General features: G+C 50.4%; 1 pseudogene; it reads right to left on the bottom strand.

Moving 5' to 3' along the window:
- Nucleotides 1–728: 728 nt before the first annotated feature.
- LOC114105468 (U6 spliceosomal RNA) lies at nt 729–829 on the bottom strand (annotated as a pseudogene).
- Nucleotides 830–8,870: the final 8,041 nt, after the last annotated feature.

The following is an 8,870-nucleotide window of genomic DNA, read 5'->3' on the forward strand; positions in this document are numbered from 1 at the left end:
GGGGCTTCCTCTTCTAAAGCCTCGGAACAAAGAGCGCAATCTGGACGGCTTCCAGCTAATGAGAGCAACTTTCCAAGTGGCGCCCTAATTGGCGCCTGCTTCGCTGGCGGAAGACAGGGCCCGGCCGCCCCACGGCCCCAGCAGTGGACATTCAGGATGTTGGCAGCCCCAGGTGCCCGCCCTACCGTTGGCACTATTCCAATGCCAAGAGGTACCCCCCCAAAAAAAAACCTGCCACGGGCGTTTAAAATACAGCTTGATAATATTGTTGGCGTCCCAAATGGCCCAGAGCCCCGTAAGAGTCGTTAGTTCTCAGGTTGATGAGAAAGAAGAGGCAGCAAACATGTTTTCTAATTTTCCAACAAGCCAAGTTTACTTCCTTAAATTAAAAAAAAAATTTAATGAGCACACACCATTTGTACATATTTATAGGATACGGCAGGATAATTGGATGCATGTAGACGATGCGTAATGACCAAAGCAGGGTAATTGGTCTCTCCATCTCCTCGAACATTGATCATTTGTCTGTGTTGGGAACTTTGGACTCTCCTAGTTATTTTGAAATATATCATAAATCATAGGCTACTGTTCCCCTGCTGGGCTCTGGAACGGAGGTGGCCTTCCTCCCCTCCACTGTACCCCGGGGCCTGTTATCTAACTGTCCCCATGTCCCCTCACCCTTCCTCCTGGACCCTGGCGACCTCTATTCTACATTCTTCTCCAAAACAAAAAATCAGGAGCGTTTCAAGAATCTGCACATCATCCTCGGGGCGGGGCCGTGCTAATCTCTGTATCGTTCCAGTTTTAGGGCATGTGACAAAACCAGCACCCAAGTTTACTTCCGTAGGATCTTAAGCAAGTGGATCGACCTTGGACTACCCGTGGTTTCCCCAACTGGGACAGAGGGGTGACAGTCAGACACAACCTGAAAGGCTGTTGTGAAAATCAATGCCAAGGACATAGTTTGGTAAATGTTCAAGACATGGTGTGCGGTGATGGTGACGATGACAATGGTGATGGTGACGATGACAATGGTGATGGTGACGATGATGGCAACGGTGACACTGCTGCTGCTCCTGGTGACGATGTGGGAGATGCTGGTGATGACAAGTCATTGGCCCTCCATGGTCTTGTTTCCCAGGTGGGGGGCACTCAACAGCGTGATAGAAAGAGGAACTGCTGGTGGCTGAGCTCATGCACGGTCCTCAGCGCACGACGAGGCACAATGATGACAGTAACCCTACGTAGAGCAGAGCTGATCATTTCCAAAGGCCTTGTGCGTGTGCCGTGTCACCTGCTCTGTTCCGTGGCTCTGTGAGCAGGTTCTGATGACCTTCCATTTACAGAGGAAAACACCTGGGGCCCCGGAGCTTAAGAGCCTGTGAAGGTCACCCCAGTGGTAAGTAAAATAGCCAAACTGACCCCTGAGTCCCCAAATCTGACGTCCTCCCTGAGGCACAAACGTTGCCTTCCAGGCCCTCAGGGGTAGGAGAGAAGCTCAGGGCACTGGCCGGCGGGTCCAGAACCTGGAGTTCATACAGGGGAGCTCGGGGGCTGGAGACCCGAGACAGAAGGGGCGTGGCCTCGGTGGTCAATGGCACCTCACCCCCAGGGCACCAGCCCTCAGGAGAGGCGGGAAGGGGCCCAGACACAGGGTGCCGAGGAAGAAGGTGGCACCTGCAGGGTGTTCTTCACAGAGGAGAGAAACCCTTCCTGGCTGTCTCGGGTGACTCCCACAGTGGGCTTCCAGTCACCTGTCCTGGGCTGAAGGTCAGCTGGCATGTCCTCTCCCCAGAGAGCCATCAGCAAAGCCATCAGGCGTGGCGTGAGCCGGCACTTCCCACACAGGAATCGATGTGTGCAGCTCTGGAGGGGCCATCCTGGGGATCGCAGCCAGTGCACCCCACACTGCTCTCTCTCAAAGGCTGACGGGTCCGTCTCTCAGCTCTGACGACCAGGTGGGTGGCCGTGGAGGAGTGGATGCGGGACTCCGGCTGGAAGGCAGAATACGCCATCGCTGCCCATTCCACAGCTCGGGCCCTTCCCAGGCCTCTCTCTCCAGCCAGAACGGAAAGGGGCGGCGGGGACAGGGCGCCAGCTTCCTCCCGGGCTGTCAGGACGCAGACTTGGCAATGGCCCCTGTGCTGGCGGGGCGCTCCTGGTGCCTTGGTCTCCAAAGCTCCTCTCCACGGGCCAGGTCCCTGGGAGCAACACTCAAAGCTCAATCAGGAGGGGACGAGGAGGAACTGCCCCCCTGCGGGCCAGGGCTGAGACTCGGGCCTGTGGTCTCTGCTGGGCACACGGAGCTGTGGATGCCTCCTCCGGGCCACCAGAATCCAGGCTTCCCTCTGGGTCTCTGAGCAGAGCTACTTTTGCCATCTCCTCTCATCAAAGCAAACCCAGACCTCCGACCCGAGTTCCCACGAGGGAAGCCTCCGTGGTCCACCAAACAACGTTCAGTCCTGGGCGGAGACCCCACCCTGGGCTGCGACCCCTTCCCTCAGGAGCCCTCCAGGCTCCTCCATGTGACCTCTGTCCCCAGGGGATAGTTGGGAGTCCTTACATGGCTGCCCAGGGTTCCCAAGAGCACAGAGCAGAATGTCCCGGTCTCCGTTTCTGCTGCATCCTGTTGGCTACAGTGAGTCGTGCGCGGCCCCAATCAACACGATGCGATTACAGGAGGTCAGGAACACAGGGAAGGGGTCATGGCGCCCTCTTTGAAGACCACCCATGAGCCAAGCAAGTGTAAGAGCTCCCAGCTGCTCGAGTCGGCACACCGAATCCCGATACCGTGGTGAGTTTCCCCTTCAATTAACTCGGGATTAATTAGAAATGTGATTTGAAATCATGCTTCTCCCTCCCTGGTCTAACACCCTCGGGGCCCATGCCCCCACTTCCTCATTTTCTGACAACGTCAATTAACAGAATATTCTCGGGTGCCTTCGATGCCCGAATCTGTCTTCCACCACCATGTGCTGGGATGGTCCAGAGGAAGCACGGTATCCCCTTGCGAGGCAAGGGTCATTCCAAGATGTCCCAACAAGACAGGATTCACGGGTGGGGACTCGGTAAACCAGGGATCGCTTCTGTCAGTAAAAGTGGCCAAAAAATAGTTTCGGCTCAGGGCCCCTCTCCTAGCGCACCGCCTGGCTCTCTAAGAGACTTACTGGGGTGAGAACGCAGCTGTATTGGGGTTCAGCAACCTCGGGGTTACGAAGCAGCGCGTCTGCAGTTTTGCTTCCTGTGGCTGACCCAGATGCGAAGTCATGTCCGAGGCAGCCACAGATGTTCTTATAAAGCTGGGGTCCTAATGCAAAGCCCTGAGGTCATGGTTTTTCCTTGAAACTCAGCAGTGTGGTTAGAAGTGGTTGATGTGCCCCGCGAGGCCTGTCCTCCCCATTCCTGCTTGAACGGGTCAGCACAGCAGTCCGCTGGCCCGCCACCATGTGCCCTTAATGGACAAGTGACTCGAGGCCCTTCCCTTCCTGCCAACGGGATCGCGGTCGCCTTCAGGTCCAATCAGATCAAATAACGGACCCCAGATTTCCATTTCCCTGAGATCTGGCGTCTACACCTATGAGGATTCCGTGGCGGATATCGGAAACCTCGCTCGCACCAATTGAGGCGGAGGGGGAGCTTTCCTCAGGCCTTCGGAGCCTTCCGAGTGTCGGGAGGACAGGAGCAGCGGGCGCCGCGCTGAGTCCAAGGGGGGACCTCCCGTCTCCAGCATCCCCGGTCTCCCCTCCACGGTTGCCAAGGAAACCAGTGAGTCGGGAAGCCGCATCACCACACCGTCTCTTCCCAGCCCGTGCCACTGGAGGGGGGCCTGTGCCCTGCCTCTGTCTGTCTGTCTGTCTGTCTCTCTTTAAAGCGGTTCCAATCCAAGTCTTGCACAGGAGACTCTGACGGGCGGAACCCAAATCACATCTGAAAACCCTCTGCCAGGAAGTCTGGGAAGCCAGCCTTGTTCTTGCAGCCTCCCAGGGAGCCTGAGCCAGCTTTTGTCACCGTGACAAAAAATACCCAATGAAACGACTTAAAGGAGGACCAGCCTGTTGGGCTCTGGTTTGGGAGGGTTCAGTTCCAGAGTCGGTCGGGGACGAGGCAGGATGCCGGAGGTGGGAGGGCTGGAGGGGGAAAGCCGCTCGCTCAGGGCATCGGGGAGGAGAGAGGGAACAGGAAGGGGCTGGGGACACGATACAGCCCCCAAGGGCACGTTGCCAGTGACCTACTTCCTCCAGCCATGATCCCCCCCTGCCTACAGCTCCCCCCCCAGAGTCTGCTCAGTTATCAGTGGGTTGAGGAGGTCAGAGCCTCACAATCCAGTCGCGTCCCCCAGTCCCGCCTCGGAACACCGCTGCGGTGGGGACCAGGCCTGCCACACGTGCGTCCTTCTTCCCCTGCAAACACCTTGCCCAGGAAGGCTCCCTGGCATGGCTGTGAGCCAGCAGGTCCAGCGTCGCCCGCGTGGCTGGTTTCTTCAGATCTGAACGATTCTTCTCTTGAAAGCCTCACTCAGAAACGCGCTTTCAACTCATCGAAGGGACTTTTATCTGTATCCCATTTGGTTCCACCAAGGACTTGTGAAGGGTCCGCTGGGGACGGGGCCGCTCTTCAGGATAGCAGAGATGGCCCACAGCTGGTCGCCGGGAGCTCACAGCCTAGAAAAGGGGACACGTCAGTAGGAGATGATCCGGAGACACAGCTGTTAGATCAGATCTGAAATGTCCCCTTAGGGGCCCGGGAATCACAGACTTGGTCCCCCGCTCAGTGCTACTGGGAGGTGGCACTTGGAAAGGGAAGCCCAGAGGACGGAGGTCACATCACCGGCCCTTGAAGGGGATGTGGCCCCTGCTCTCTTCCTCTCTCCCTTCCCGGTATCAGGAGGTGAGCCGTTCCCGCCTCCACGGGCCACACCATGACGTACAGCCTTTGAGCCAAAATAAAACCTTCCTCCTTTTAAGGTGTTTATCTCAGGCATTGGATCCCGGTACAGAGGACTATCGGGCAGCCCTGGAGTCTTGCAGGGGGGAGGTCGGCTCCACATCTCGGGGGGCAGGACCTGCTACCTGTTCTCTTTCTCTATCCGTCAGACTTAAATGTCGCCAGGCTTCTCTCCTGCTGGACAGGCAGGGGTACAGTCTTCACCGTTACCGAGACTTCCCCGATTATCCTCAAGGGTCCCAGGATCGTAACACCCCAGAACACCAGGGCAAGTGACCAGCGATGGCCTCCCGTCCACGCCCACACCATCCTCAAAGTCAGGCGGCTGCACTGTTTCTGCCAAACCTGGGCACGGTGGCCTTGATGGAGCAAGGAAGCCTCATGCTCCACGCGGGCAGACCACAGGCCTCCCACCTTGCTGGGGTGGCCACAAGAGCCTGGGGTCGGGCCCTCAGCATGTGAGGCTCCAGTGGCCCCTTGCTGTTCCCAGCCTCGAGGGGAGTTCTCCAGACGTCCCTCTATTTGGTCACCTCTTCCCTCTTCTCTGTCCCCTTTCCCTCGATAACGTACCCATAATGGACATCCTTCTAACACCTAACTTGTTTTTTGAGGTCAGAATAACCCTGCTGTCAAAACTGGACAAGAACAATAAAAGATCGGGCATTTTAAATGAATCTCCCATTTACCACCCAACACGCAAACGTTCCAAAAATACTAGCAAGTTGAATGTGGCGATATATTTAAAATGACCATTTTTATCGTGACTGAGTGCATTTTACCGCGGGAATGGAAAGGCAATACTGATTTCATCAAGGATGTACTAGGTGCCAGGCGCTGTTCTAAATTCTTTTCTCACTTAGAATCAGTGAAGATAAACTCTTATATTCCCTGTTTGGAAACACACAGGAGTCAGGTAACTTGTCCTAGGAACTCAGCTAGGTACTTCAATATTAGAAAATCTATTAAGTCATTTATCACAGAAACCGCTTAAGCAAAAACAATCATTTTCTCATCCCAATAGAGGCAAAAAAAAAATCATTTGAAAAAGAAAATCCAAAAGTCATTCATGACTCGAAAAAAAAAAAATTGTTCTGATTTTCAATAAACCACTCCTCCATAGAGCAATGAGGACCCTGGCAAAAACTATCAAAATCAGCTCTTTCTGAATTCTGTAAATTAACTGAGAGCCAGTAACAATCTGAAGATCATTTATTCAAGGAAAACAGCTGAATCTTGGTAAGATCAGTGACCCTCGTAGCATTTTAATTTTCCTTGTTTTTGTTCTTTTCTCTCCAGCTCTGTGCTATCTTTGAAAACCAACAGGCTGTCTACCCAGGAGCTGAGAAAGCCAGCAGCCTATCAGTCCCTGGGGTCACAGATTAGGTTGGGAACACCTCAAACAGCCCCATCTCCAGAGAGGTATCACTATTTTATCTGTCGGGCAGCTCTCAGGAAAGGCCCTACTTGCAAGACTTATTATTTGAACCGACTCAGCATTTGCTCATTGGGAAAAAAAAAAAAAAAAAAAAAGCCCCATACAAGAGAATCTTTTAAAGATAACCACAACAACAATAGCAATGATTATACTGCACAGGCCAATTGGAGCAAATGAGACAGTTCAAAAGTTAAAAAAGAAAAAATCTGGGAAATGAGATGTCCAAATGGGATTTTGGCAGCCTCCAGCATTACTAAGAACTTAGCAGGTGCACAGAGAAGATCGGGGAAGGTCTAATCATGCACCTCTGGATGACCTGAGACCTTGCCCAAGCTGGACGTGAAGGACAAAACAGTCATGCATTACAGGTCACGCAGAGCCCCTTGGGAAAAGGTAGAAGACTTATTGGTTCAAGGCAATAAGAAAGTCTCTGTGTAATCCTTACCTGATCACTAGGCTAAACAAGCAGAGAGCTTAGTGACCTCACGGGACAGAAACATAGGCTTTAGATCATTCAGAAAAGTCATAAAACTAGCAATGGGAGAGACAGCATTTAGAACAAACACTGAAGGGAGGGGGGATCCAATTTCCAGAGTATCCACTTTACATTGTTAAAAATTTTCAGTTTTTAACAAACATAATTTATGGCACACAGAGAAATGAAAACGCATGGCCAGCCAGGCACAGTGGTTCATGCTACATCCCTGTGACAGAAGAGGCTGAGCCAGGAGGAGCACAAGCATTAGACCAACCTGGGCAACTTGGCAAAGCCTGGTCTCAAAATAAATAAATAAATAAAAGGGGTAGGGATATGGCTCAGTGGCAGAAACCCCTTGAGTTCAATCCCTAGTACTGGGGGAAAACATCCCTAGTACTGGGGGCTCCACATACACAGGGAAATAAGCAATCAATGAAAATTATCCTTGAAGAATCCCTAGATTAGAAATTGGACTTACTAGAAAAAAAGTCTTTCATCAGAATCATAAAAAAAAATGTTCTAAAGAATTAAAAGAAAAGTATGAGAGCAATGTGTGAAGAAGGAGAAAATACGAGAGAGAGAGAGAGAGAGAGAGAGAGAGAGAGATTATCTTTAAAGATTCTGAAGTTGAAAAGTATAAAGAAGAATTTACTGAAAAGATTCAGTAGCAGAGTCACATGGGTAGAAGAAAGAATCAGAAAACTTGAAGTTGGGTCAATTGAGATTACCCTCTCGGTGAAATAAAAAGAAAAAAGAATGAAGACAGATGAACAGGGCTTCAGAGACCAACACACAGAGAGTGGTCATCTCAGAGAAGAGACACAAGGACACAGAAAGGGCATCTGAAGAAATAATGGCAGAAAACTTTCAAAATATGATATTTTTTCAAAAAATACAATAATCTACACATCCAAGAAATTTAGCAACTTCAAGGAAGACCGACTCAAATGAGAATGAACATCAAGACACATCACGGTAAAACTGTCCAAAGAGAAACACAAAATCTCAAAAGCCACAAGACAGAAGTGACTTGTCACACCCACAGGAACCTCAATATGATAAACTGCTGATTTCTCTTCAGAAACCATGCAAGCTAGAGGGCAGTGGGCATGGCCTATTCAAAATGCAGATGGAAAAAGAATGTCAGCCAAGAATTCTATACCCAGCCCAACTATCCTGGGTGACGGAAGCAGAAAGACCTTTTAGGGTAGATTAAAACCCAGAGAATTTGTCAAGAAATACTAAAGGAAATGGCTGAAATGAAAGGACATCAGAGAGTAACTCAAATCCACATAAATAAATGGGGGACTAATAAAATTCACTGCCCATGCAAATATACAAGATAGAGTAAGTAGCCAGGTGTGGTGGCACATGCCTGTAATCCTAGTGGCTCTGGAGGCTGAGGCAGCAAGATCACAAATTCAAAGCCAACCTCAGCAACTTAGTGAGGGCCTAAGCAACATAGCAAGACTCTGTTTCAAAATAAAAAGTAAAAAGGGCTAGAGATATGGCTCAGTGATTAAGCACTACTGAGTTCAATCCCTGGTACCCAAACCAGAAACAAATAAACAGAAATATATATTCTGTACATTATATATATATAGTGTAAGTGTAGTCTTTGGTAACTCTCTTCCTTGCTTATCCAATTTAAAAATCATCTGCATGTATTGGTAACTACAAGCTGCTGAAGAGCTTTCAATGTATAAAGTTGTCATTTGTCAAAGGAGAGAATAGAGCTAACTGGGAGTGAAGGTAGGTGTACTGTCCAAATTAAGTGGGTATTGACCTGGACTCGAGTATTTGAATTTCAGATGCTCATTGTAATACCAAGGGCAACTGCTGATAAAACAATTAAAAAAATACCAAGAACAAAGAAATGAACGTCACACTAGGAAATATCTACCTAGCACCCCCCCAAAAAAAGGTATTCATAGAGACTGAAGAACAAAACTCATAAGACATATGGAAAGCAAGTAGAAAATGCAAGATCTGAATCCCACTTCATCAAAAGTT

This window comes from Marmota flaviventris, chromosome 10 (assembly GCF_047511675.1).
Source record: "Marmota flaviventris isolate mMarFla1 chromosome 10, mMarFla1.hap1, whole genome shotgun sequence".
In the NCBI taxonomy this organism is placed as follows: domain Eukaryota; kingdom Metazoa; phylum Chordata; class Mammalia; order Rodentia; family Sciuridae; genus Marmota; species Marmota flaviventris.